The 7082-nt window shown below is 30.3% G+C and overlaps 1 non-coding gene across 1 annotated transcript; it reads right to left on the bottom strand.

Annotated features, from left to right (window-relative positions):
• Nucleotides 1-3416: 3416 nt before the first annotated feature.
• Nucleotides 3417-3486, bottom strand: LOC112999435 (small nucleolar RNA R66). Its single transcript, XR_003264622.1, has one exon. It is a non-coding gene; the product is annotated as a small nucleolar RNA R66 (small nucleolar RNA).
• Between the last annotated feature and the right edge of the window lie 3596 nt (nt 3487-7082).

Genomic DNA, 7082 nt, shown 5'->3' with positions numbered 1-7082 from the left:
TTTAAAATTTCCCACTAACAAACTTTTAACCCCCTTCTAAATGATAGGCTCAGAATGCAGAAGAAGAAGCAACAATCAATTTAATTATGTTCTTTAAACAAGCAAGACAAAATTGATTACAATAACAAATGAAATAAGGGAAGAGAAAAATGCAAACTCGATTTATACTGGTTCGGCCATTTCCCGTGCCTACGTCCTGTCATCAAACAACTCACTTGAGATTTTCCACTATATATGTAAATCCTTTACAGACTTTGAACACACCTTGGGATCCCTCACCCTTGTGTTCAAAGATTCTCCAAGAGACAACCCGTCTCTTGATTACAATTCTCACAATCCAAGAGAAAACTAGTCTCTTGATTACAACTGACTTTCTGATATGAACAGAAAGATTTCTCTCCTTTAGAGTGAATGATACAAATTGAAATTCCTAGAGGAATTTCTCTCTTTTAGAGATGGTAATATAATTTAAAGTTCCTGAATGAATTCTCAATAGATTTGCAAGTGTTTGCCCAAGAGTTATTGAGAGAGCATTTGGCAATTAAGTTCTCTTAGAATTTGTCTCTCTTACTTTTCGAAGTCAGACACACATATATATAGGCCCTTCGTGCCTTTCCATAATGGTTTGAAGAGATGTGTCTTTTCAAAAAGCTTTTTCTGAAGTTCTTCACGGGTAATCGATTACAAAATTATATTTTGAAGGGTCATGACTTTTCAAAGTATTTTCTGAAGTGTCGTTGCTGGTAATCGATTACAAACATCTGGTAATCAATTACATGATTCAAAATCCAAATTCAAAACCCTTTTTAAAAGCTAATTTTCAAAATTGTCTTCTGGTAATCGATTATATTGTCTGGTAATCGATTACTAGAGCCTTGGATGTTGGAAACAATGTGTTTTGAGGCAAAAAGCTTGATCAACCAATGAGATTGTTTGAGGCCTTATCTTTTTCTTAATCTTGTTTGCTAGACCTTGAATTAATCTTGAAGCAATGCTTAACCTTTGAATGTTTGTTGAAGCAACCTTGTTTGAAAGACAATTTTGAATTGTCTTTGAATGATTTAGAACCGTCTTTGTGTGTATTGTTTCCAGTAGCATAAGTCTAAAACACTTGACATGCCTAGTTTGAAAATATTCAATACAAATGTCACATCTTTACGAACTTGTTTGCATTGTAAAACTCTTAAAACCAAGAGATCCTAAGATTAATCTTCAAGTCTTCAAACTCTTTGATTCAACACATCATGCCTTGAAAGCAAAAGTTGAAGATTTTATTGTGAATTAGTAGTGGCATTTTCTAGCTTTCTTTGAGAATCATTTTCAGGATATTGTGGTGCAAAACCGAGATGAGGTCCTTCCAATGTCACTTGATGAGGATCAAATGGTATGGTGTCCTTCCTCATTTGGCGAATTGACCTTTCAAGAGGTTTTTTTGTTTCTCCAACGATATCTTCCTCAACATGCTTAGTGTAAGATTACCTGGAGGAAAATTGTCCCCATATCTAGATCTTTCCTCTTTGGGAGATGGATATATGGGAAGCTCCCTACAAATGACAATTTGCTAGTCAGAGGCTGCATCATAGTGTCTCGTTGCAACCATTGTGGTTTGAGTATGGTAACATTGAACCATCTTTTTTTAACGTGTCCTTGGGTGAATGATATTTTATTTGGACATGGTTAGGGAGTATGCTTCAACGTAGTATTAACATTTCGTCTCCTTTATCTCTTTTGAAGGTGGCTGATAGCACTAGCAGTAAGTAGGTTAGGGATGTTCTTGTTGTTGTAGTGCTTAATACAGTGTGGTTCATTTGGATTAGTAAAAACCAGCCCGCTTTCAGCAGGAACCTCTTTTTAAACCAAGCACTTTTAATAGGATTATAGCGTTTATAACTCTAGTTGGAAAGTCCTCTTCAAGTACTATGCAGAATTCTATTGAAGACTTCAATTTTCTTAAGAATTTCAAGGTAATGGTGCATCCTCGAAAAGCTCCAGTTGTCACTCTCAAATCCCATGGAATCCCTCCTTATGCGGTTGAACCAAATGCAACACAGATGGTGTTGCAAGGGGATCTCTGGGTGTTGCTTCTTGCGAAGATATTTTCCAAGATTCACAGGGAAGTATTATGGGTTATTTCTCCATGAACCTTGGGGTCACAACGACGTTCTGTGCAGCATTATTGGGGGTTATGGATGCAATTGAGATAGCGTCAAGACGAGGTTGGATGCATCTGTGGCTAGAAGTTGCGCACTCATTGAAAGAATTGCTTGAAATTGACCCGAGCCATGAGATTCAAAGTTTCACACATTTTTTGAGAAGGGAATAGCTGCGCTGATAAATTGGCCAATCATACAGTGAATGTTGCTAGCTTTATTTGGTGAGATCTAATCTTTGTATTTCTGAAGGATGTATTTTTTTAGTGATAGGAATTACCTTCCTATCTTTAGGTTTCATTGAGGTTCTCTCAAGACTTGTTCTGTTTGTACATTGGTTTTTTTCTTTCTTTTTTTTTCTTCTGTTTTTTAATAATATATGGCTTGCTAGCAGAGGATGGGTTTGTGCTTTGGTGCCAACCTAGTTGGAATCAAGTCATTTTTCGAATGTTCTAGGATGCCTTTTCAGTTAAATAAAATTAAAAAAAACTGATTAATTTCCTTAAACTAAATTTAACCATATACACATTTGCCATCCTTAAAGAATATGGATATCAAAATAAAACTTCTTGTAATATTGTATGATGATCAAAGTTCTAGATAAGAAAATGATTACTACGCATATGATTGTAAATGTTGAATACAACATATTTCACATAAATCATAATATTATAATTTCATTTTGATTAAATCCAGATAATTTCAAACAAGTTATTTTTGTTCTCTTTTTTTGTTTTGTAAAAAAAAAATTAAATTGTAGTTTTTGATCCTTTAACTCTTGATCCATAATTTTAATCCTTTTTTCCACATTTTAAAAATTCTGTGCATTATGCATATATATTGAGAGCTTCTAAAATACTCCCAAAACTGTCGGGGGCTTTAATATTGTAGATTTTTCAACCAATCAAATTATGATGTCATCTATTTTCTCAATATTTTTTTAAAAATTGTTTCTTTCAACTAGTCCTTGATTAATTAAAATATTTTTAAAAACATTAAAATTACAACTATTTTAAATTAAATAATAAGATTAAACATAAGTTTAGAAATCTCAACCCTAATCTCTTTCACCAGTAAATCCCACTGAAGCCTGACATTTAGTCCCCTTCACCAAGTAACAAGAACGTAACCTTTGTTTTTGTTTGTTCAAAATTCCCAATCTTGAATTAAGTTCATATTTCAAACCCAAACAAATGCCATATTCAGATTGTCTAATTGAACTCATTCGTGGCTCGAAATCAGATTTTACCATACAATAAAGGTTATGTTCAAATTATGCTTATAGTTGTCATCAAATTAGACAATAAGATCTCAAAGATTCCATGCAATCATAGGATCTCACAACTCTAAACTAAAGAGAGAGAGAGGGAAGTGGTAGAAAAGTATTTACATCAAAAGTTGAAATGTTCGAAGATTAAAAATAGAAAAGTTTTTTTTGGGGGGGGGGGGGGGGGGGGGGAAGGCAAACAATATGTTATTATTGACACCAGTAGTAATAAATATATATAGTAGCAATAAATATTCAATAACCAAGGAAAATCCCCCAATCGGTAACCATTGAAAACTAAAGAGAAAAATTATACCACCGATAAATGATTATAACTCCTATAAAGCTGTTGTATTTCCTATCCAAAGCGCAGAAGCATTCTCAACACCTTCCCCAATATTCATTGAGCTGGCCTTATCGCACCTACCCAAGTAGACAGAGGTCATTCTCCCTCACTTCCTCGTTTGGAATTTAATTCCCAGCACCAGCCACTCCTGTGTGAAAAATGGAAAAGTTGATTTAGCATTCTAATCATTCACTGCTCTTGGAGTAAACAGACGAAGGTGGCAAAGTGGCTCAACATTCCTGTGAAAAATATATGCCTTTTTTTATCTTTGATTACAAGATAACCCATAATACAAGGCCTATGAATCAAAGGCATCCCAAGAGGCAAATGAACATGACAAAGAAAATTGGAAAAAATATAGCTCCAAGGTTGGTAAAATAGACATTTTGAAAAACAGGTCACTTATTTCTATCGGGTGATGGAGATTAGGATTCAGATTTTAGCTTGGTTTATGGAAGAAAGAGATCAGGGTTCAGATTTCTAATTTATGTTCAGATTTTTTTTTATAATTCAAAATAGTTGCAGTTTGAATTTTTTTTTAAAATATTTTAATTAATCAAGGATTAATTTGAAAAAAATAAAAATTTTCAAATTAATAATAAGATAAGTGACTTGATATTTTTATTGGTTAAAAAATCAACAGTATCAAAACTTTCAATTTTTTATGATATATAAAATGAAGATGTTAAATTTAAGATTGAATTTTATTAAAATAAAGAAAAGGAAATAAAATATATGTAAAACTAAAACATTAGACTAAAATTATAACTTTTCTAAAATTGAAGAACTATTGCATAAACATATTAGAACCAAAATCAATGATATAAAATTAAATTTAGTCAAAAAGAAATTGTCAAAAGGTATTGTATTATATTTTCCTGCAAGCACACTGGCATTGTTTTTGGGTCTCATCAGCATACTAGGCTTCAGCCCGTTCGATCCATATATACTGCTACAAAGTTGTGGCTGTTGTTTCCTGCACCTCTTTTTTAGCATTCTGAATGACCAATTCAAAATGTAATTGATTACAAATTTTAACTTCTGGAATGGTCAATCTAAAAGATAAAAAAGAAAAAAGGATCAGGACGCAACTTCAAAGTGCAAAAGCAACAAACCCATAGTTGTGCCACATTGTAGGCCATGACCCATAAAAATGAGTACCAGCTTTCACAGCATACTGCATACGCCATATAGGAATGTAACTCCAACGCCACAAAATTTTATAGATATCTGGATAAAAAAAATTGTCTTCGTATTTTCAACAAAAAATTATGGCACATTTAGTCATATCATTCTATTATATTTAAAATAATACCTTTTTCGGCCATTATCTTTCAAACAGAATTTTTTGGTGGAGATTACAACGGAAAATAATCTTACTCAAATCAAGTAGGATTATTATAAATGACAAAATTTTCTCACTAAATATTTAATGCAGCTATATATTTAATATTCAAACTGTTTTTTGCAGCTATGTATTTAATACTGGAACTTAAGATCAAGCATAATATAATTTTTTTATGCAAAGTAAATTTTTTATAGATTTGATTTGGACAGTAAACATAACAGCCGGTTAACAATTGGTCTGAAAGACTTGCTATATACACCGTCATTTTTCTAAGTACACCCTCATTCCTTCTCATTAGTTTTTAATTACTCAATATAGCTTTTTTCCTTAAATTGATACACCCCTTGGAATGCCCCTCAGAAATTCCCCTTCATCTCTTCACACATCTTATTAACATGATATTTCATGTTCACATATAAAAAATAATATTAAAAAAGAAATAAAATTGTGACTAGTAAAACAAAATGAAACAATTATTTCTAATATCAATTGGGAGATGGGGATGTACTTAGCAAAAGTGGGAATAGAAATAGCATGTGCCTTATTAGAAATTGTTACCTCTCCATAACATAACAATTTTCAGCCCAGCGTTCATTCTGCACTTCATCCCATTACATCTATATATCACAAGAAAAAGTAATAGGATCTGGTGTCAAATTTTAAATAAAAATGGATATATTTAATAATTTTTTATCCAAAGTGAATTTTATTAAATTTTTCATAAAGTATATCAAGTATACATAATTTCATAAAGTGTAAAAATCATTTGGTAATTCGTGACACTATATATTTTTTTAACATGTGATATAATATTTAAAATAATTGAAAATCTATGGTATGAATCATATAAAATTATATATGTAGGGAAAATATAAAATAACGTTAAGTATAAAATCTAATAAAATGCCACTTCCAATTATTTTTATAAAAAATAAGTAAATCACCAATTTAATCTTTGAAATTATCTTTGTTAATTAAATTGGTCCTTAAAATTAATAAACTAACAAAATAATCTCTAAAATTATAAATTATCAATTAATTTATTCCATGAAATTGTAATAGTTAGTCAAATTAATCCATGGAATTAAAAAAAGGAAAAATTTGGGTCATACAAGCATAAATGCATGGTCAAGGTTATAAGTTATTCAATGTTCATATGACCATTTTAGAGAGAGTTATGTGTATTTTCTTTTAATTTTGATCGTTCAAATAAATCTAATAGTCTAGATTTATAATTCTCATTTCTCAAAACAAAATGTTCTCATTTATAATATATGTAAGATTAAATGATAAATTTAGTTCTTAAACTTGTATCTTGTTTTCATATTAGTTCCTAAAAACAAAAGTTTTGTAATTTTTTAATGTTTCATTTATGTTCCTAAAATCAATCAATGTTTTTTCATTTTAATCTCTAGTTAGAAACATAAGTAATATTTTTATCAACAATTATTAGTTGTTAGTTTTTATCAGGAAGGATTCAAACTCATGACTTTTCTTTACTCCTTCTTGGGAACTTAAGTGATAATAATGATATATTTTTAAGAAAAAAAATGAGTCCCTAAATTTTTTTAGATAATTTGAGTTTTTTTTTTATTTCAAGAATTAATGTAATAGCTAGATAGAAATTGAGAGACTAAATTTATCATGTAATCTTTACGTAATTATGTACAATAATTAAGAAAATAATTAAATACTTTCTATAAAAAAATATAATTATATTTAATTATCCTATCATTCTATTAATGTTTTCCCCTTTACAAACACAAAGGGTATCTTTAAACGAGGAGTGCAATTTATCAATAAAATCTATCTCTATACGCATTGTTAAACATCGAATCATGTATAGCATACATGACTGACTTAATTATTTGTTGATTTGTATCAGGCGTAATTAGTCTCTTTCATTTTAAAAATGTCAAGAGACAATAATAAAATAAAAGTAATTAGTATCTTCTTTATTTTTTAAAAGCA

The sequence above is a fragment of the Glycine max genome, chromosome 14 (genome assembly GCF_000004515.6).
Source record: "Glycine max cultivar Williams 82 chromosome 14, Glycine_max_v4.0, whole genome shotgun sequence".
NCBI lineage: Eukaryota > Viridiplantae > Streptophyta > Magnoliopsida > Fabales > Fabaceae > Glycine > Glycine max.
This window is presented reverse-complemented; position numbering and strand designations above follow the sequence as displayed.